The sequence below is a fragment of the Python bivittatus genome, unplaced genomic scaffold, assembly GCF_059951505.1.
Source record: "Python bivittatus isolate LINGU-HERP-01145 unplaced genomic scaffold, Pbiv_v1 ctg000700_np1212, whole genome shotgun sequence".
NCBI lineage: Eukaryota > Metazoa > Chordata > Lepidosauria > Squamata > Pythonidae > Python > Python bivittatus.
In genome coordinates this window covers 99,534,131-99,555,754 of record NW_028277098.1, presented here as the reverse complement: position 1 = coordinate 99,555,754, position 21,624 = coordinate 99,534,131, and the positions used below count along the sequence as shown (strand labels likewise).

General features: G+C 45.7%; 1 protein-coding gene across 1 annotated transcript in view; it reads right to left on the bottom strand.

Annotated features, from left to right (window-relative positions):
* The window catches only part of RGS19 (regulator of G protein signaling 19), a 58,570-nt gene extending 37,607 nt beyond the window's left edge, over window positions 1-20,963 (bottom strand). Inside the window, exon 1 of the mRNA XM_088154416.1 lies at window positions 20,846-20,963. The gene's annotated coding sequence lies outside the window, so the exon portion shown is untranslated. The remainder of the gene's footprint in view (window positions 1-20,845) is intronic.
* Window positions 20,964-21,624: the final 661 nt, after the last annotated feature.

The following is a 21,624-nucleotide window of genomic DNA, read 5'->3' as shown; positions in this document are numbered from 1 at the left end:
CTCCATTTTGGGGGTCCTCCAAAAGCTAAGCTGGCTTTTGCAGCTCCTCTTGGTTGATTCACCCAGCGTGCAGAACCAACTCAGGTGAAAAAAAACCGAGCGGTTGCGTTGGCGCAGCACACAAACAGCTCGGCTAATGTTCATCTTAGTTTGGGTTTCGATGGCTTGGGGGCGGGGGTCGTGCAGGCTGGCAGGTTTACAGCTTCAGGTCCTGTGCAAACCCAGAACACAGGCAGGCACGTGTGGGAACACAACTACGTATGTTTGATGGAACCACAACTGTTTTGTCTCCTACAAACGGAAGTGCTTGCCAATTGCTCCTACAAGAGAAAGTCTCCATCTCGCCACTTGGGAACAAAACTTGGTTGTCGTTCCAACGTTGGGTGGAGAAACCAGCAATGATGATGCTGACAAAGAGGAGCACTGCAACCCTAAATCCGTACAGGGATTCTCTGTGCCCACAGGCATCCGTACGACCCTGATGATGAAAGAAAGAATGCAACGTTTGATCTGCTGTCGAAGAGCCGTAATGGACAGACATTACATTGAGCTGAATTGATGAATGGCGCGGAGCCTCATTTAATTGTGCCTTATGTTCTTACGCAGTGTTTCTCAACCTTGGCAACTTTAAGATGGGTGGACTTCAACTCCCAGAATCCCCCAGCCAGCCATGCTGGCTGGGGGATTCTGGGAGTTGAAGTCCACCCATCTTAAAGTTGCCAAGGTTGAGAAACACTGTTCTAACAGCTTCCACGGTTCTATCCTGACTCAGTTCATACATTGCACAAATCTGTGGGTTGTTTAAACATGGTTTATTAAGCAAAATCCAACAGCCGGGCTTTGTATCCCACACTTTTCAGCCCCAGGTGGAGATGTTGAAGACTAGACACGGATCTTCAGTTTGGAAGCCATCTGCTCTCCCACACAGGCATGTTTTTTCTCCACGGGTTGCACTGGCTTTGAATTTCTCCCCGAGTCCAAGTTCTGAACCCCTAAACACAGCATTAAAGAGCTACCTGCTCCCAAATCTTCCATCTGACTCCCGAGATCTTCAGAGAAGAGCCGCATCACTTTCAGACCCAACGGATGGTGGACGCTCATGATGTCCTTTTACTTGCTCTAAGAGCCACCATTTTTAAGAAAAATCTATTTATGGCCTATGGGTGCCCACCGGGGCCACGTATGTCATGGCGTTGTTGCAAAAATAAAGCAATGGTGTCTTTCACCCAACTTCAGGATCCATTTGATCTCCTCATGGTTTCTAATAGAAATCTAAGTCTGCTTAGCTCCCCATTTGCCTACTATTTCTATGCAAGGGTGCGTGGGTGGGGGAAAGCAATATTATTCTGAAGGACCTTCAGCCCATAACAACCATCCATTTGGGTGCTCTGCTTAATTTTTTTTTTTTTACTGATGTGGTTTTTTTTCCCTTCCCCTCTTGCCTCTTACTGAGTTATAGTTATCTTAATTTTATGTTGTTAAGCCACAAAGCATCCTTGGGATTTTTTGGCTTGCAAAATGTGGGGTGGAAGTATTCAAATGAATTAGTGTTCTCCCGCTAAGAAAACTGTATTTGTGGGAATATGCCAGCTTCTAAAATACAGCTATGCTCTAATGCAGTGTTCCTCAACTGTGGCCACTTGAAGGTGTGTGGACTTCAATTCCCAGAATTCCCCAGCCAGCCATGCTGGCTGGGGAATTCTGGGAGTTGGTCCACATGTCTTCAAGTGGCCAAGGTTGAGGAACTCTGGTGTAATGTGATCAAGAAACTGAACCTAGTTTGGAGGGGTAAGAATCTGAAGGGCCTTTAAAACCAATCCTGATTTTCTCTTGTATCAATAGATGAATGAATTAAGTAGCTGGGAGACCAGAAAACTAGCAACGTGCCAAGAATCCTATGTGCACGAGTGTAAAAAGTGCAAAGCTGCACAAGTAGATTTAGGAGAAAAACTCTTCATGTGAAAGAGGTTAATGTTATGTCGAATGATACCACTGTTCCAAACTCTGGAATCTGACAGATTTTTGGGGGACTTGGGCTATATCTGGCAGGAGGAATCAGCAAGAGAATTATTCTGAGAAATTGGAAAAGCTGTATTATTCCAGATGTTAAGAACTAGATTCAGGAGATTTGCAATTCACCCGCTTTTTGAAAAGGCAAGCTTTCCTACCAATAAAAAAAATAATAATGATATATTATGTTTCCCTATGGGACAGATTTCATGATATTTTACCACAATGCTGTTTTCTTTGAAACTCAAAAGTTTCATATAATGTTCATCACTGGAGGTAGCCATAATATCTTAGGTTATGCATACTTCCTTTTTTCTTTCATTTGATACTTATTCATTTTTTAAAAAGTTTTGGTTTTTTTCACTATTTTTCAGTGCTCTTTTCTAAAATTTATAAATATATATGCCAGTTTTCACACATCACCTTGACTAGGCCCATCCTACCTGCAGTGCAGAAAATGAACCCACCAGTAGATGGCACCAAAGAGACTGACCTAGTTAGTGACAATTTGGATTTATGCAGCCCGGCCACAGAAGACCTCATGTCGAAAAGCTTTTTGGAATTAATTTATTGCATCTTCCCTATCTTTAATCCAGAGAGGCTCAGAGCCGTAACCCTGACGTTGTTCCCCAGCTCCGTTTAGTATCTCACAACAAACTTACGAAGGGGATTAGGCCCGCAAGATGACAATTCCACCCACCAGTGAGAGTCCAAACCTGGATCTGCTCAGTCCTAAAACCACACACCAACTGCAACACTGAAGGGGCTGCGCATCAGACTTCTGCACTAAAAGGCGCTTGCTGGGAATGATGGACTGCAGACTCCAACGGCTAGCCTACCCAAAATGCTTTGGCGCTGTACTAAGCTTTTTATGATGACCTTTACTTTTACTTTTGCCAGCTGTGTGAACCCAGCCCGTTCAGTAAGTCATGGGTTAAAACAAACCATGTTTTAGTCATGATGTGCCAACCTAGTCCTTAGAATCGAGACACATGGGTGTCAGGGGAGTGAATCCTCCTTTGACCAATATTCCATCGCTGGGTCTGCTATCAAGAGCCAACGAACATTTCCTTGCAATCCGCTCTTAACATGTTGGCCTGTTTTCCCTACCAGCATAATTGCTGTGCATTTACCCAGAGACCATCTGCGAGTCTCTCATCTCATTACGAGTCGTTCTTCCTGTTAGCAAAAGCAGCTTTGCAAATAAGACCATAAAAATGATTATCCCACAAAAATACGCCAACTCGCAACCGTCTATATTTGTCGCACGCCACCTAAAACGGGTGTTTCTTTTTTGCACAATTTGCAGAGCTTTTATGAATTACACATTTGCAAAGCTTTTATGAATGAATGCTGAGAGTAATTTTCACTTGGCAACTATCTGTTTACAGGCACGAATGAGCCTCATGCTGAAATGAAGGCTCAATTAAATATAGGAAATTAATGCATTTTATGAACTCCATTTAATAAGCAGGTAGATTCTTTCTGAGGTTAATGGCTTTGTGGTTTTGCTAACCTTAAAAGCCCAATTCAACAGGCATGAGACTCTGCTCGGAAGATTACGCTAGGGCATTTTTAGTGCTCCAAACATATAGCTTACAACTGTCCCCAATCAGCACAGTTGGGGAAGAAGGGGGTTGTAATCCAACACATCTCCAGACTGCCAGGAGATTGGGAATATCTCATCTGCTGGATAGTGAAGCTTTGGGACAGCTCGGATGCCTCTTCCACTAACTTGAGGGGCCCAAGATCCCTGAAATGTGGATTTTCCCATTTCAAAGGTGTTTATTTTGGCATCCAAACTGATGCCCTGCAAGCTTCTTCCCCTTAGAATCCGGAACGGTCCACCATTACGGGTACAACCTACGCACGCTGTCTCCATTTATAAATGCCACTGGTATCCCTCTGATGAAATAAAAATAGCAAAGGAATTATAGTAGGTAAAGCACTGAGCTTTTAAAAGAAATAAAAAAGGAGCGAGATCATTACATGCCTGTCGTATCCATCTTAAATACAGAGAGCTTTTGAAAAAAAAACAAAAAAAGATTTATAGTGGAGAAAACAATCAGCCTTTTTGAAAATTAAAATTAAAAAAAAAAGCTGAAAAAAGAAGAGCGATTGTGAAGCCTGTAACAGCCACTAACAGCTAATACCCCCCCCCCCCCCGATTCTTAGTCTCATTCATCAGAATTAGGAAAAGGAAAAAGATTGGATTACAGAATCTTGGAGACTGGATATGTCTTCTTCAGCACCCCGCTTACCTCTATAATTTCCCTGATCTTCTTTCTAAACGTCTCCTGAAATATGGGGGTGATGCTACCTGTTTGCTTGATAAGAAAGGAAGGTGTAGGTGGAAAAGGACCTGGCTGTATAATACACCTTTGGCAAACTCACCGAGCATCACTTCTGACATTTTAAAGCATTTGCCACTTCAGTCAGGCGTTGATTGTGATGTTCGTGTAAAACTTGCACCAGCTAAAGCCTCCCTCTGGGGCTTATTTTTCTTCTGCTCCAACAAAAATCGGTTCAGCCATAGCTTTAGGAATGGAGATCCACGTAAGGGATGATCAACCTTTCTAAAAACAATATACTCCATACAATTAAATTACATCCTCCCCAAGCTGAACATTGTCTTACAGGAGAATTATCTATCTATCTATCTATCTATCTATCTATCTATCTATCTATCTATCTATCTATCTATCTATCAATCTATCTGATTTATGGTGGATCTACACCAACAACCTTCCATTCCTCCTTGAGGGCACTTCCTCACAGGTCTTTGCCCCATCGTAATTAAGACCTCCTTTCTGGATCTTCTGCCAAGAAGTAGAAGAGCATGAGGTAGAGAAAGAGGCTGCTGAGACTTCTCTAGGGCCAGGCTCTGAGATCTCAGTGTAGACCACACATATGGTCTAATCTTGGACTCTATGACCTGATTTAGTCTCTAAGACCAGAGGAGCCGCTATGGCCAGAGGCAATGGACCAAAGGCAGAGGAGTAGAAGACCACATTAAAGTAATAGCCTTCTGGGGAAAAATGTCTACTTACAAATAGGTTGTTATTCCTATTCCAGAGGCTATTCTTATATCTTCCACAAATGCCTGGTGCTGGTTTTGACCTTGCATTATATAACCATGCTTCTTCCCCTACTGGGTGAATCCTTGGTTAGAAAAGCAGTTTCCAGTCACTAATATCTCAAAAGCTGGTTCCCACTTTCCTTCGCTTCTGTAGGCCTTAAATGCTGAGAACCTCAATTAGTGGTTGGACCATTAAGGTGTCCCAGAAGCTGAGCAAAAAAAAAAAAAAAGAGTGCCAACAACGGGACTCCAAGACTGCCCTACCCTAAGCCACTACCAATCCTGGATTAAACCTCAATCCACACATTGCTATTGTCTCTCTCATCCATGCTTTTCTGTTCGTCCTGTGTGTTTGGTCGTATGCAAAAAGCAAAGCAATTATTATGAAAGGGAGCTGCCAAGCTGCCAAGTCACCATTCCTCTTTTGCTTGCTGGCAGAGAACGGGAGAGAAGAATATCCAACATTGGGGCGGTTTGAGAATAATAACCAGTCTGAATCCAAAAATTCTCACCAAAGGATACCTTGTCCACAAACTATTCAGAGCTGCAGTATTACAAAGGAAACGGACAATTTTCATCTGGTTTCATATAAAACTGGTGCAGACAGAAATAAAATGACAGAGTTTCCCAAGACAACTGACGTTGTACAACTAGGTAGACCCCTATCTGCTTCTGAACTGCTGGAAAGACTGTATGGCAGTGCCTAAGTCACAAAGGAAAAATCTTCCTGTGCTTGGATATGAAGTATTTCAACCCATAATTCCCACCTGGAAATGCCTTGGAATTATGGGAGTTGAAATTGATCACCTCTGGGAGATACAGGATGAGCTCGGTAAAAAAGTGTATGCTTATTCATTTGGGCCTTTTAAAACTCCAGTTGGCCATTTTCCCTGTGCTTCACTGGTTGTCTTCAGTTTAAGAACGAGTTCCGTTCCCAAGATCTGTCCTTGAGTCGAATTTGTACGTAAGCCGGAACAGTATTATTGTATAATACTGTATAAGTAGTATTTTGCAATGAACTTGTACCACAGTGTTTAACTTGAATCACTGTGTATTTAACTTGAATTTTGCTACAGTAGGCTCCGTTCTTAACTATGGATCGTCCTTAAACTGGCGTCCTTAACCTGGGGACTACCTGTATTTCATTTTGTTTGTCCTACACCCTAATGAACATAAATGTTGTAAAGAAGCGTGCAATCCCAAATACAAAGAAATTCTTTTCTCTATTATGCAGCCGGGTGAATACCAACACTGAGAGTAGGGTTTCTAAAATCTATGCCAATGGGTACTGCAAATCAGTTGGCGTACAAAGAAGGGGATAGTTAGAAATTAAAGATCTATCTCTATGATGTTTAGAGGTCTTTTTCTTTTCTTTTTAAACATTTATTTAAAAAAATAATATAGAGGAGACTTTGGCATTAACCTGAAAAATGTATACCTCTTTTTCATAACCTAAAAACTCAATGTATTTTGCTTGGTATCTTTTACGAAGGTTATACTGAGAAGTAATGGTATAACGTCAGTAATTATACCCCCATTTATCGATAAGGTTCCTGAAAAGGTACCTTTGTTTTAAATAAAAAATTAAAAGGAAAACAAAACAACAGCAACAAAAAAGAAATCCTTTTCTTAAAGGAAGACAGTGCTCCGAGTTATGGCAATGCTCCGAAAGCGACCGTACGCACGCATACGCACAGCTTTTGAATGCATTTGCCCCACTGCTGTTTACCACGACATTCCTTCCGAAACGGTGAGATTTAAGTCTTAACAAGCCTGAATACCCAAGTAACATATTTGTAGACAACTGGCCACATCGGAGCAAAACACCTATTAACCACTAGTTCAGGCTATATAAAAGACTGCTTAGAAAGAGTCAATAGCTGGTCCCTTACAAAAAATGGAAGGAGGCTCTTAATCCTTTTTTAAAAGCATTCCCAAGCAGTGCAGAGAACCTTCTAAAGAAGCAGAGAAGCCGAATAATAAATTTAATGCAAGACACCTCGTGCCAAGGTTCTTTCCACACACACACTCATAAATATATAAATAAATATTATATTATATTATATTATATTATAAATATAACTTTATATAAATAAATAAATAAATAAAAATTTGGCCTGTAATGTAAATGATGCAAATCGCTGCTAACGATGCTTAATGTGCGTTCTTCAAGGGGGCTGCCAAAACATCACCCCCCCCAAATTATTATTATTATTTCTGTAAATTATCCATACCTATAAATTGAGATGGTCTGGAAATGAAACACACTGATGCTGGCTTAGAAATATTTGACATGTTGGCAAGAATTTTGAATGTTTTAAGTTTCAGCATAGTTTTTCATCGTTGTTAGCCGCCCAGAGTCATGAATTTGAGGTGGGGGGGGGAGCTTATAAATTGCAATAATAAATTTTAACATCCCCTCTCTCCTCCCCAATTTCTCAGTACTCTTGTAAATAAATACACATGAAGTATTTGGGTTTTTAAAGATGGAAAGAAAATAGAAACACTGTGGATGGTAGAGAAGGAAGACATGGAAGGGGAGCAGATGAAGTGAATGGTGTGGGCCTCCCAACGTTTTGCAGGGCTGCTGGTGAAGACACCACAGGAAGGTCTGGGACTTAAAACTGTCATTCTTTTTGTGCTGTAGAAGGCAACCTGTTTCTGTTCTCACTCTTCAAGTCCTCCATATATGGAAAAAAACACACGCTTTCTGGTACTGGGCCACACTGGTATCTAAGCTGGCCAAATTTTGAAGCATTTTCCACAGGACAGGTGGCATTAAGGGTGGGAATGGAAGGTGTTTATCTTACCCTCTCGTGTTCATTCCTACCCTTAATTTAGCAAGAAACAAATCAAATTCTGCTGTCCAAAACTGGCTATCTGGCCATCAAATCTGGGCGGTGCAATCTTGAGATGCTTGGGAGGCCACAAATAGAGTACCAAGAAACTGCCTACAGCCTGTGGGCCACCATCCAACTGTAGACTATAAAAAAAGTGTAATTGATGGAGCACAAGTGCAACTGCCTGTCAAATCGAGCCAGATTCAACCCACTGCTATTCTACTGGAGAAATTGTGTTGGTCAACGGGAGAATGGGAGATTTGCAAGCAGAACATTTGCCGGAAGAACACAGGAAAGACTTCTCTCTCTAAACCAAGGAAGTTCAGGGGGAGTTAGAGGAGGCAAGGCTGGTCTAGTTAGAGAAATGGGTTCACTTGGTACTAATTTATTATTAACATTTGCTCAGAGTTCTATCTCATCTTTCTTGCAGCCACTCAAGTAAGTGCATTTCTTCCTCCAATTTTATCCTCACTAGATAGCTCAAGCCATGACTGAAGCTCACTAAACCTCGACATGTGCCTCCCCAGACCTACACCAATATCCTAACTACTATAGCGTATCTGCATATAGCCGTATCCAATGAAGTACTGTATAGAGCAGTGTTTCTCAACCTTAGCCACTTGAAGATGGCTGGGGAATTCTGGGAGTTGAAGTCCACACATCTTCAAGTGGCTAAGGTTGAGGAACACTGGCATAGAGTATCCATGCATGCTGATAAATCCAAGTGAATGAACTTGGTGATACGGTAGCAAACATATGAGTTTGAAAAAAATGTGGACGATGACTTCCAAAACAAAACTGAAGATATCTCAGGCAGGTACATGGGGGCTTCAACTACCCCATCACTCCAGGTAGCCCTTGTTGAATGACCACTTGTTCAGCAACCATTCGAAGTTATGACAGTACTGAATGATGGGGAACTTATGACAGGTCCTCAAAGTTGCGGCTGTCACAGCACCTGCAAAGTCACGTGGTTGTGATTTGGGCGCTTGGCAACCAGCTTGCAATTACAACATCACAGCATCCAGGGGTCACGTGATCGCCATCTGAGACCTTTCCTGCCAGCTTCGACAAGCAAAGTCAACGAGGAAGCCAGCAAGAAGTTGCAAATGGTGATCATGTAACTAAAGGATGTCACGACTGCACGGGATTTGCCTAATGACAGCAACCGCGTCTGCCATTGTAAGTGAACGCAGTCATATGATGTCACACATTACAACTGTGTCGCTTAGTGATGGAGTTCCCAGTCCCAATTACCGTTGGTAAGCGAGGACTACTTGTAGTTGGGTTCACCCTCTGCCAAGTATGATCCTTCCAAGCACTTCCTGATCTGTCTTCCTAAAAACATGTTCCATCCAGGAGGTGGAGGAGGCCACACAGGGATCAGGTACTCTTGACTTTATACTAAGAAAATATACTTCATACTTCAACAAGAAAAACTTAGGTGATGATGCAGAAAGCACGGATATTGGACAGAAGTCATCGGGCTGGCATTCCTGATTTGATTTGAAACCAAAGTTGAATGTAGTTAAATGCATATCTTGAATTTTAAGAAAGTGGATTTCAGAGCAATGTGTCAGCCCTTCCAAGTAGGCCAAGTCAGGAAACGCACACTGCAAGGGTTACAGAGATATTACTTTATTGTTGAGGGGTATAACAACAGAATCCTGAAAGCTTGCCAGAATTTCCCTGTCCCCTCTAAGGTTCCTTAATAACCTTGAAGGACAGGAGGAAGAGCCGCTACCAAGACATCAGATAAGAGAAACCTGAGTCCCGTGTTGAATTGTAACCTGAGACAATGTCTCAGATAAGACCCTCTCTAATTCTCACAAAGATAAAGGGAGGGAGGGGGGAAGCACATTCAGACTTGCAAGATTCTGTTACAATAGCAATATAATAAAAGTGGAATTAGCCTGCATGACTGGTTTCCTAGTCTGGTCTTCCTTTAAGGGCTGACATTGACCCAACAGAATCAAAGTGGGGTTATCTTGAGTTTCTTTCTCCTGCTTTTTCTTTTCCCAGGACCGCGCTGTTGTTTCATTGATCCTCCCTTAACAGCTGCTGCATTCCTTCATCAAGGTTATCTCCATATTCCCCTGTCTGATGAAGAGGATCCCATGCCAAGAGAGAAAGTAATTGTGGGAGGGGAAAACTCAAGATGGGTGGGATTTTTTTTAAAAAAGTGGAAATAAACTTCAAGGGCAATCAATTCCAAGGGGGGAGGGAAGACAACAGAAGCAGCCAACACAGCTGTGCAAATGTTTAGTTCAGATTTGAAAACAAAAAATACATGTAGAAGAGAGGAATAGGTTGCTAAGGAAAGTTCCGACAGGTAGCCCAGAATAGTAGCAATGGAATCAGCAAAGCCAAAATGAGCTAAAGTTGGCCAAGGACGCCAAGAGCAGCCATGAAGCCTTCCCCGGATATGTCTAAAATAAGAGAAAAAAATCAATACACAGCAGGTCAATGTGGACAGCAAGGAGTCACAAGGAACAAAGAGATGGCAGAACTGCTCAACTATTTCAGCTCTGGAAAGAGGACAATCACAATGACAGAAGCTCCAGATTGACAGAAACCAAGTCAAGGAAGAGCTCTTAACTTGGAAAGAGGATGAATCTCCATATCCCCAGATGATCTGTATCTGAGGGTATTAAACTCTGGCCTTTCATCTTTGAGAATTCCTGGAGAACAGGTTACGCATGAATGAGTAGTGGAAAGATGATCTTCAAGTAAGTCCTTGGGTTCCTGACTGGTGATTAATTTCTGTTGTTGTTTTTATATTGTTTACTTGTTGATTGTACACAGCCCAGAATTGCAATTATTTGAGTTGGGCCATCATATACATTTCTTAAGTCAGTCAATCAACTAACCAGTCAACCAATCAATACAGGGAACTGTGGACCAGTCGGTCTGACACTGATATCTTGCCAGATACTTGGGCAGAGTATAAAGTAAATCATGTATAAGTATCTTGAAAACAATGTGATAATTAGCCAAGTCAGCATGGATTTGTCAAGAATGAGTCTTGCCAGACTCACCTCATTTTTGATTGGGTAACTTAATTAACTATGGATGTAATATATCTTAATTTCAGCAGAGCATATGGCAAGATGCCCATGAGATTCTGGATAACAAGCTAGGAAAGCAAATGCTTTAAGGCACAATGAAATAGATACAAAACTGGCTTAAAAGTTGTCCTCAGAGGGCTCTTCAGCAGTTCTTCATCAAGCTGACCTGAAGTACTGAACATGGTGCCAGAAGGTTGGTCCAGCCTTGGGCCATGTACTTGCTAGTGTTTTTATCAATGGCTTGGATGAAGAGATGGAAGAAATGCCTATCAAATTTGCAGATGTCACAAATTTAGTTGGGGTAGCTAATCTAGAAGACTGACATGAAATTCAAGTGATCGTGATAGGTAAAAGATCCTGAGATCTTCACTGCAAGGTGTCAGCTCTGTCATGTGGCTGCAAAAAAGATGAGTGACATTTCAGGCTGCAATATCATGAATAATGGTTTCCAAATTGTTCCACTCTCTTCTACTTTGATCAGACCTCACCTACAATACAGGAACCAGTTCTGGGCATCAGATTGAAGGATCCAGAGAAACATTAAGAAAGAAAGCCAACAAGGATGTAAATGAGTAGAAAATAAGTCCCATGAAGAAGGATTGTAGAAACTGGGAATGTTTAGCCTTAAGAACAGGCAGGGTTAGGGTTAGGGCCACAGAATAACAATCTGAAATTACAGAACAGCAGTTTCTGGCTGAATGTTAGGAAAAAATTCTTAATGGTAAGAATGGTTCAGCTATTGGACCCAATCATTGGGAGGTGTGTTTCGCTTTGCTGGATGACTTCAAGCAGACTACAATGGTATTGAAATAAATTTGGTGGTGGAAGGGTATGGGTGCACATTTTTAAAATCTTCCTGGTCTATTAAACCACTCTGAAGTTTTAAACACCCTCTTGTCTCTTCCATGACAAGTTGGCATGACATCAAGTTGCAGCCAGTCTCTGGAGCTAAACGTTCACTAAAGAGATCCAATCACATTCCAAGTCACTCACTACTGGTGATCCTTATTTCTTTGCACACTTCTCATATGGATTCTCCAAATAGTGCTCTATAATACTTACAGCAGAGGAGAAAGAGGTCCATATGCCTAGTCTTCTTCACCTTTTTGGAAAGGGTGCAAAACAATTAGGAATATCATTTTGAGTTTCACAATCTTCCCCAGATTGTGAACTCCAACTCTTGTGAATGATATGCAGCAAATGGGAATGAGAGCTGATGTGGACTTTTTCTCTGTATTGGTGTGTATGAAATAGTGTCCAAACAGATGCCAAGGGAGATTTATTACTGAAATAAAACTTCTCTCCCTTTTCCTGATTGTTCAGATTTGTGCCATGGCTTGCACCCCACATTTGCTGTTGTCTGACGCAATGGGGCATTGCAAAGAAATTATGCAAAGCCGTTCAGGACTCTTGTCTATCCATCTGTAGGATAACTTTCCCAAAACTGGACAGGATGGGGCCAAAATTGGTGCAGGGGGAGAAGCTCACGAAAAATGGGCTAGATCCAGCTGGCAGCTGTGGAAAAAAAATCCAGAAAAAAATAACTTGGCTCTAATGAGAAATTAGGAATAACCTTGAGGAACAGGAGGAAGAGCCGCAACCAAGACAACAGGTTGGATAAAAGAAATTTGAGTCCGAGGCAAAAGTGTAATTTGAGAAAGTGTCTCCTACTTGACCCTCCCTAGTTCTCACGAAGATAAAAGGAGGGAAGGAGAAGTGTATTCAGACTTGTATGATTCTGTTACTGTAACCTTATAATAAAAGTAGCATTAGCATTCATAACTTGGGTTCCTAGTCTGGACTACCTCAAAGGGCTGACATCAGTGTGTCCCTTAGGCAGTTGCTCCAGATGTTGCTGACTGCTCCTTTCTAAGCCTCCTCCCGCTTCCTTCCTGGTCACATGACCCAGAGCAAAAAACCCCACGATCCAGGTTCTACAGACTTCTCCATGTTAAGATTAGCTCTATGTCTCATTTCAATCAGGAAATTGGCCAAAGATTGCTGTGGGCCTCTGCTGCCTGAAACAGCTGCCTTTACTAGCACTGCACATGGATCTTCCTTCAGTCACCTTGTGAATCCTGTCGTTCAGATCCGGATTGGAGAAGATTGTTCTGGCCTCTTCAATTATTGCCGACTATAATTACTGCATTATCATTGAACCAGCTCATTGAAGGCCATGAGGGTTACAGTTTCAACACAGCAATCACATTCATTCTATAATCTTAGACCATATATGAGACCAGTGTTTCTCAACCTTGGCAACTTGAAGATATGTGGACTTCAACTCCCAGAATTCCCCAGGCAGCTATGCTGCCTGGGGAATTCTGGGAATTGAAGTCCACATATCTTCAAGTTGCCAAGGTTGAGAAACACTTTATTAGACTGTGCTTTAAAAGCAATATTATTATTTTTGATTAAATGCTTCTAGTGTTAGGGTCTAGTGAAATACTAAACATGAAAAAGATGGTTTAGAATGTTGAGCAATATAAGCCACAAATAATGGTAAGCCACTAATATAAGCCATGGCAGTATTAGCAGCTGCCTGAAATCTTCAATTTTGTGCAGCGAACATGAGACTATGTCGTCTTCTCACAACCCACTTAAACGGATTATGGAATTACAAAGGAAATCTTGATTTATGTGACCAATTTCGGGGCCGAGGGTCCCTTATTCCCACCTGCCCATTAAGCCATCAGAGGGTGACGTCATTTGCCGAATGACATCATCGCACAAATCACGCTATTTAGATTATGATCGTTATGCCAGTGACTACAACTGTTGTAGAAATCTGGTTTGTTGGACACAAACTCTGTTGCACCATGGCCCAATTCTCGGGGGTTCGCCATAAGTTGATTTCTAGCTTTGCTCCACCCGCTGAATTACACCTGATCAAACTGCCACAGAGCACCTGAAATTAATACTAACCAGTTTAGTATAGCCTGCCAGTGCAACTGTTAGGGTTTTAACTGATATACTGAAGCATGTTAGACGTTTCAGGAAGGAATAGTTATTTTCAGTTAGAAAAGGATGGGAACTTAATCACTGAGTTTGTACACCATGCTAAACTAGGCCAAAACAGGATTGGGTATTTTGTGGCTCAAAGTATTTTTGGATTTAAGCCTTGAGTTTAGCATGCAGCACGCACCTGGCTGCCTCCTTATATGGTCCACTGCTTGGGACTAGCATCCTATGCAAACACAACTGTGTTTTATTATATAATTTTATATGTTCTGCGATCCCAGCCAATATGTCTTCCGTTAGAAGGATCTGTTCCTGCAGCTTGATCATTTGTCCAGAGAGACCATTAAAGCAAAAGCAACAACAGACCACCCTCTAACACCCGAATATAGGATACAGAACCTAAGGTCTGGAAGAGAACTTAGAGACCATCTAGTCCAATCCTCTGCCCACTGCAGGAATCCACTTCCACAGCCATCCAGCATCTGTTAAAACATTTCCAGTGAGGCAGAGTCCATCACCTCCTGAGGCAGGCTGTTCCACTGTTGAACAGCTACATGTAGCCCTTGACTTACAACCATTCGTTAAGCGACCATTTGAAGTTACGACAGCGCTGGAAAAAAGTGACTTACGACTGGTCCTCACACGACCATCACAGTGTCCCTACAGTCATGTGATCAAAATTCGGGCACTTGGCAACCGCCATGTATTTATGATGGTTGCAGTGTCCTGGGGTCACGTGATCACCATTTGCGACCTTCCTGGGGGGCTTCTGACAAGCAAAGTCAATGGGGGAAGCAGATTCTCCTAATGACTGCGTGATTCACTTAACGATCACTGCAAAAAGGGTCATAAAATCGAGTGTGGTCACGTGATGCCTCACTTAATGACCACATTGTTTCACGATTCATTTTCTGGTCCTTATTGTGGTTGTAAGTCGAAGACTACCTGTATTACCATTATATAAATGGTTACTTGTGGATGACTACATTAATAACAATCTCCATAACTCACTAAATCTTGCAGAACCTATTACTGATGTCCTGTCTAGCTTCTGCCTCTATTTTCATGTTTTGCCAAATCCACAGGTAAACTCTAGCAATGGGAAGGGGTAACTGCAGTGTACATGGCAAAAATAATGCAATGAATTGAGACCAACTATTAAAAAGGTCCCATTTCTTGTTTTTTTTAGAAAATTGGCCATTATTGCAATTTGGGAATTTTAAGAAAGGACCCTTTGACATACCCTAGAACTGACAGGGAGCAGGTGAATGTGCCTGACACCCGGGTTCTTTAGGCCTTAGCCATTATTAATAAATTTTTAAATTCTCCCCCTCCTTAAAATGAACCTTTCCTGTACTATTTTAGAACAGAACAACTTTCTTAAACCCAAGGAATCGTAACAATTATTCTTTTAATGACCAAACCCTTGACAAAAACCCAGACTTGTGTGAGTTCCATATTCTTCTCCTGTGATCTTAGTGATCTGGCCAAAAGTTATCGGGCAAGATTTGGAAACTTCATACAAAACCCTGGAGATTTTGTAACCTCAAAAGATGTTTGCCATTTTTAATTTAAAAAAAGACATAATTGGGGGATTCCACTGGATGATTTCTAAGCTATTTCAGTGATGACAAGAGACAAATAAGGATAGGAATTACAAAAATCGTACCAGAGTGGCCTCTCCCAGCCTGGTTTGGTGCCTTGGGGCAAGGTTTTCCAGAATCTGCAGGTAAGATGACTTCTTGCCAATTCTACAAAGTCTACTCACAACCCATCGAAGGGTGACAAGAAAACACTTTTCTGCCACCTTCTGAAAATGCCACCTTGATCCAGCGAGGAGCAGGTGCAGACCTACACCTACGTAATGTGGAAAACCAGCAGATTCAATCACAGAGGCTGGCTTTTGAGATACGCTGTGAATCCTTAATCAATGCCCTTCCAATCTTATTAATTTTTAGAGCAGGCAACCAATTCCATCAAATCTGCCTCTTGTGATGGCCACACCACCCTAAAAACAGGCCTCTTATATATGTGTGTGAGTGTGTGTGTTTGTAAACTGTAGTTCCACACGGTTGCTGCCTCTCCTCCCAAACGTCAGTTACAAATAGTGGCCCTCCACTTCATTTTCATGTAAGAAATTCATGGTCTTCACTGAAAGGCATCACTTCAAAACAGCGTCTGAAGGGAAGGGGTAACATTAATGCTCAAATCTTGGTCCATTGAGCCATTCCTTGATGAAAACCCCTTAAATATCTTAAGGACCAGCTGAAGTCTGCTCAAATGGTCTGCAACCGAAAGTGGTCACAGGGACTCCCCTAAGTCCAACCACCCTGGCTTCCAGGGACGGTCGCAAGTGACCCCATAACTGAGATACTGTGCAAGAATGATCTATTGATGAAGCCTGCTGGGGGAACTGTTAACGTTCCCTTACAGCCCTGGAGTCTGTTTTTCCAAATGTTTGCATTCTCCTGCAAAAGCTTGTGGAGCTGTTGGGGGCTCCTCACAGAGGGAAGATAACCCCAATGACCTATTTCATGTATGTATCTTTCACCAGAATTGTCTTCTTCCAGAGCAACAGCAACATCTTTGTCCCTCCCCTGAAAATCTTCTTTGGCCCAGTCCTAGGATATCTGGATGTTCAATTTTCTGACAAGGTGCTTCTCCAACACTGGGTATAGCCATCATAGCCCACCCTCTCCAAACTTCTGGGGATCTCTCTAGCAAAGTCCCATCTTTGCCCACCTTCATGCTATGACATCTCTGCAAATGTTTTTGAGAAGGAAGAGCGGGTAGCAAGTGGGAACCGAAGCAACGAAGAAAATCCCTCTAGCTGCTAATGCTGTTTCCTTCTTATTTTGGGAAGGTCCAAAAGGAAGGCTAGCCCGAGGTACCTGTCCTTTCAGAGGTTACACAACAGCTTGACAGACTGAGACGCTAGAAGACATTCCACAGTGCAAAAGAAAGCATCTTTCATGTCGTGTTTCCTCTGCAAGCTTTATTCTTTACAGCCATGTCATAAAGAGGCTGTATCACTGAAATTTCCAACAGAAAAGAAATTCCACAACTATGGAAGCTAGTTTCGGGATTCAAGGAAGCTGGTACTGTCTATCTAGACCAGATAATGAGATTTGATTTTCGTTCCCCAGCCAAGAATGGGATGAATGTAACCCAGCCTTTTCAAACAATCTGCAGGCTGCCTGGGTGCCTTGTAAAGGGCAACCTTCGGACAGACTATAAAAGCCTTTTTCCATCTCACAACAGTACAACTGCCATCACTCCTAGCAAATAGCTTGGGGTGGGTGATGGGAGGTGTTGTCCTTGGTCCTCTCTTTCTTGACAGAGAGGGCCAAGTTGCAGGAGGTTGCTCTAAAGGAAACACTCCACACAGACATACATGCAGAAGCTCTCTGAACCTACAGTAAGAGTCCTCCAAGATCTGTCCACTCCGTTGTCTGTTTCCAATATTGACTGATTATGCACCATCAAGTCAGTGTTGCCTCTTTGACCATGGATAGGTTTTCTCCATGACAATCTGTCCCTAACCTGGTTTTTCAACAGTGCATTCATCTGATCCCCCTTGCTGCTGGTCATCCTCTTCTCCTCTTTCCTTCCACCTTTCCAGCAGTATGGACTTCTCAAGGGAACCAAGTCTTTGGATAATGTGTCTGAAAAATATGAGCGTGACCATTTGTGCCTCATGTGAATTTTGCTTTTCTCCTTTTCAGCAATTTTAGCGTGCCCGTCATTTCCCTCTCTCTTGGCCAGGGGGTCCTTTGCAATCAGGGAAAGAACCCAAATGTCTCCTTCAGAGACAGCAAGGGAAACGTCCATCTGCACAGCCAATCAACCCTACCCAAAGGATCAAGGCTGAGGGGCTACAATCTCTGCTTCTCCCCTTTTCTGGCCTTCAGCCTCCTTCCACATCCAGCTTTCCTTAGCTCTATCTAATTTATTGTTTATTTTATTCATTCAATTTATATTACACTTCTCCTACAGAAACTACCCCCCCCCCAATAACAATCCTGTGAGGAACGTTGGCCTGAGAGAGTGTGGCCGGCTCAACGTTACCCTCTAAGCTTCCATGCCTGAGGGGGCACCAGAACCAGGGTCTACCCACTCGTGGTCCACTATCTCCACCCCTGGACCATTTTGCTTCTTGGATGGAGACGGAGGAATTGGCTCCAAGTCCTCCAGGGAGCTTCTGTGGCTGAGGAGGACCAGAACCTGGGTCTCCCTTCTCCTAGTCCAGCACCTTCACCACTACCCCAGCCGCCTGCAAGTCACCCAGCCAGCTCCATGCCCAATAGAGGACAAACATCTGGATTCCCCTCTCTTACTCCAGCAGCTTCACCACTGGGTCTTAGGCTGAGAGAGAGGCCAGGGACCAAAGCCCCCCAGGGAGCTTCCATGGCTGAGGGGAGACCAGACCTTGGGTGACCCTGGTGCCAGTCCAACCCTTTCACCACCAGTTGGTGGTGGCTTTTTCTCTCATCACTTTGATCTCCCTCCACATCCCTCCCAAGCACCTTTGCTTCTCATCCCATTCCAGCCTCACCCACTGGAGTTTCTGAGATGGTCCACCCATTCTTTCACTGCCCCCCACACCAACTGCTCTCCCAGATGCCCCCCAAGGGGGAATGAAAAGCCACTTTTCCTGTTGCACATGGGCAGTGAACATGCTCAGGGAAATTTGCTATACAGTAAAGCAGTGTTTCTCAACCTTGGCAACTTGAAGAGGTGTGGACTTCAACTCCCAGAATTCCCCAGCCAGCATGGCTGGCTGGGGAATTCTGGGAGTTGAAATCCACACCTCTTCAAGTTGCCAAGGTTGAGAAACATTGTATTAGACTATGCTTTAAAGGAAATATTATAATCAGTTTGTCCACACATCTTCAAGCTGTCAAGGTTGAGAAACACTGGAGTAGCGTTTCTTGCCTTAGAGGTCAACCTGGAATGGGTGACACTCAACGCTTGTGAATGCTGCCCTTCTTTGCTTGTGCTCCCCACTTTCTATTCAGGATCAAACTATTATGGGTAGGTGTGTTTCTAACCCAGTGGCTGATCAAAGGCCTTTTCAGTGGCAGCTGCCTGCTTTGGCTTTTACGGCTTCCAATTTTAAATGGTTGCACCACCACCACGGTCCTCACACACACACCTCTACACCCATGCCAGAGCACATCTAACAGCACATTCATTGCCTCCCCTCTTGCAACTGGCCATTCCTGGTTTAAATGGTGCTCCAGCTGGAACTGAGATGTTGCCACATGAGACAAGCCACGTTGCACGCTCGTGGGCCAAGACGTTCACAAGAGCGGGTCAGTTTTCCCCGACAGCAATGCACTCCTGTTGTATTAAATGGGGCATGAAAATGAAGAGATGGCACCGGATGCATTTCTCAGGCCTGAGAGCCAGAGCCTCACTCCACACGCAGCCAGGCACTCTGAACCTCAAATCCACCCGGATTTATTCTGCGGCAGGAGCAAAGCCCCACATCACAGGACTGTCATGAGATCTGTGCCTTGTCAGAATGACTTACGCTGCCACAGCCCTGCCAATGCATGGAAGCCTATTCAGCATTTTTTTCAACAAATTGCACACGGGTGGAACAGCACCAGAGGTTCATCGGGTGCGCGCCTGGCTCAGCCTCCTAACTCCAGATCCCAGATCCCTTCACCTGGGCAAAGCAGCCCGTAGCCAGCCGCAGGCTCCGATGAGGGAAGGGAAGCCGAGCCTTCCCGTGAATTCTCTCTCTCTGCGAGGAAGCCCCAGATGCCGGGCAGGGAGGGCGGGGGAAATCCCCGGCTCTCCTTCCGTGCCATCTTTCCAGCTGCAAATGGGCGATCCCTTCTGGCTCGCTTATCTCCGTGCAAAGACAGGGATTCCCCGGCTCCAGCAGAGGATGGCGGCAATCCAGGGTGGGGCGCCGGGCAAGGAAGGGAGGAAGGGAACCCCTCTCTCAGAATGCGGGAAAGGGAAACCCCCGCCCCACCGCCAGCCCTTTTCGGCAGCGGGGGAGGGAGATGGACGCGCAGCCGAGCGGGAGGAGCCGCTCCGGAGGCGAGGCGGCGGGCGAGACTGCAGTCCAGCCGAGCGGGGGGGCGCCCTCCCGGAGGAGAAGCCTCCTCCCCCTCCCCCTCCCCCTCCCCCCGCCGCCTCGTGCGAGGCTGACAGCCCCGCGACACGCCCGGCAACCCGCGGGTCAAGCGGCAGCCTCGGGCGGGGGGCGCGCCCGGCCACCCTGCGCATCGCGAGGCCCGGATCGGAACAGGGCTCGCCGCGGGGCTCCGGGGTCAAGCGCTCCCTCTCGCCCGGCGGCGCCCGCGGCTCCCCGGCTTCCCCCTCCCCTCCCCTCCCCGCCCCGCCGCGCACTGCTCGCAACGCAGCGCACATGGCTTTCATTAGGGAGCCGGAGGCTGCGCGCTCCCCACCCGGCGGGAGGGAGCCGGGCTGGGCTTGCAATGCGGGACAGCCCCCCCACCCCGCTGCTCCCCCGCCCCCTCGCGCGCCACCCCTTCCACCAGGGCTGGCGGCGGCGGCGGCGGCAGCGGCGCGGCTCCCCCCGTTGCAACGGGCACACTTGCTGCATTCAGCGGGAAGCGGTGTGTCACTTGGCGGCCTCCCCCCGGCCCCCCCGCGGCTGTTTCAAGAGGAACCGAGCCCTCCGGTGTAGCAGAGCAGCGAAACAGGAAGAGATGGGGGGGGGGGAGTTTAAAAGGCTGCCTCCCATGTTAGTCCGCTCCTCCGCTCCCCCAGGGAACACCCCTTCTTCCCCTCCCGGGCGACCGCCTCGCGCTCCCTGCCCCGAGAGCAGGAGTTGCCGCTTCCTCTCCGGAGCGGTCGCTAGTTTTGCCCCCCCTCCGCCAAAAAAGGGCTGGACCCATACTCACGTCCCCTGCATCCGAGGCCCCCGCAGCCTCCCCGCTGGCTGCAGCACATCCGTGACTTATCCCCCTCCTCGCTTTTTTTTTTTTAGCTCCAGATTCGACACCCTTTGAGGAAAGAGGAGGGGGGGGGGTGTTGGAAAGCAAGCTTAAAAAAAAAAACCTTGCTGGCAGGGTCTCCACTGCGCACGCGTCCCCCGGCCCCAGCGATTGACTTCCTAAAGCAACGGCTGTTTTGCGCTTCCCCGCGTCAAGCAAACCCGCCACCCCCTTCCCGCTCCTCTTTTTGCAGGATCGGGGAGCCGGGGGGGGGGGCAAGAGCCCAGCGGGGCTTGCCTCCGCAGTCCCCCCCCCCTCCTCCACCGCATGCCTGCCTGCCAACAAGAAACTGCAGGATGGGGCTGAAGGAGAAGGGACGGAGACGGCGTTGCAAAGGAATTAGATCTCCTCGCCTCCGCATTGCATCTCCCGCCTGCAAAAGTTGCAGGGGGGCAGTGGGAACCCAACGCCGCGCGAGCACGGACACACACCCACGCGGGGGCGCGCCCGCCCGGGCACACCAGCCGCCCCCCTCCCCGCCCCAGCTCCGGCTGGGAGAAAGTTCGAGCTCGCGGCGCCTCCCGGCCGCTGGCTGGCGCGCGCGCGCCCCCGCACGCCTCGCGGCCCCGGTCCGGAGCGAAGGCTCGCGGGTGCCACGCGCCCCTTCGGCGCGGTGGGTCTCCCCGCTGCCCGCCGGCGGAGGCCCCGCAGAGCTGAACCTGGGTGAGGTCGCCACCCCGCGCTTC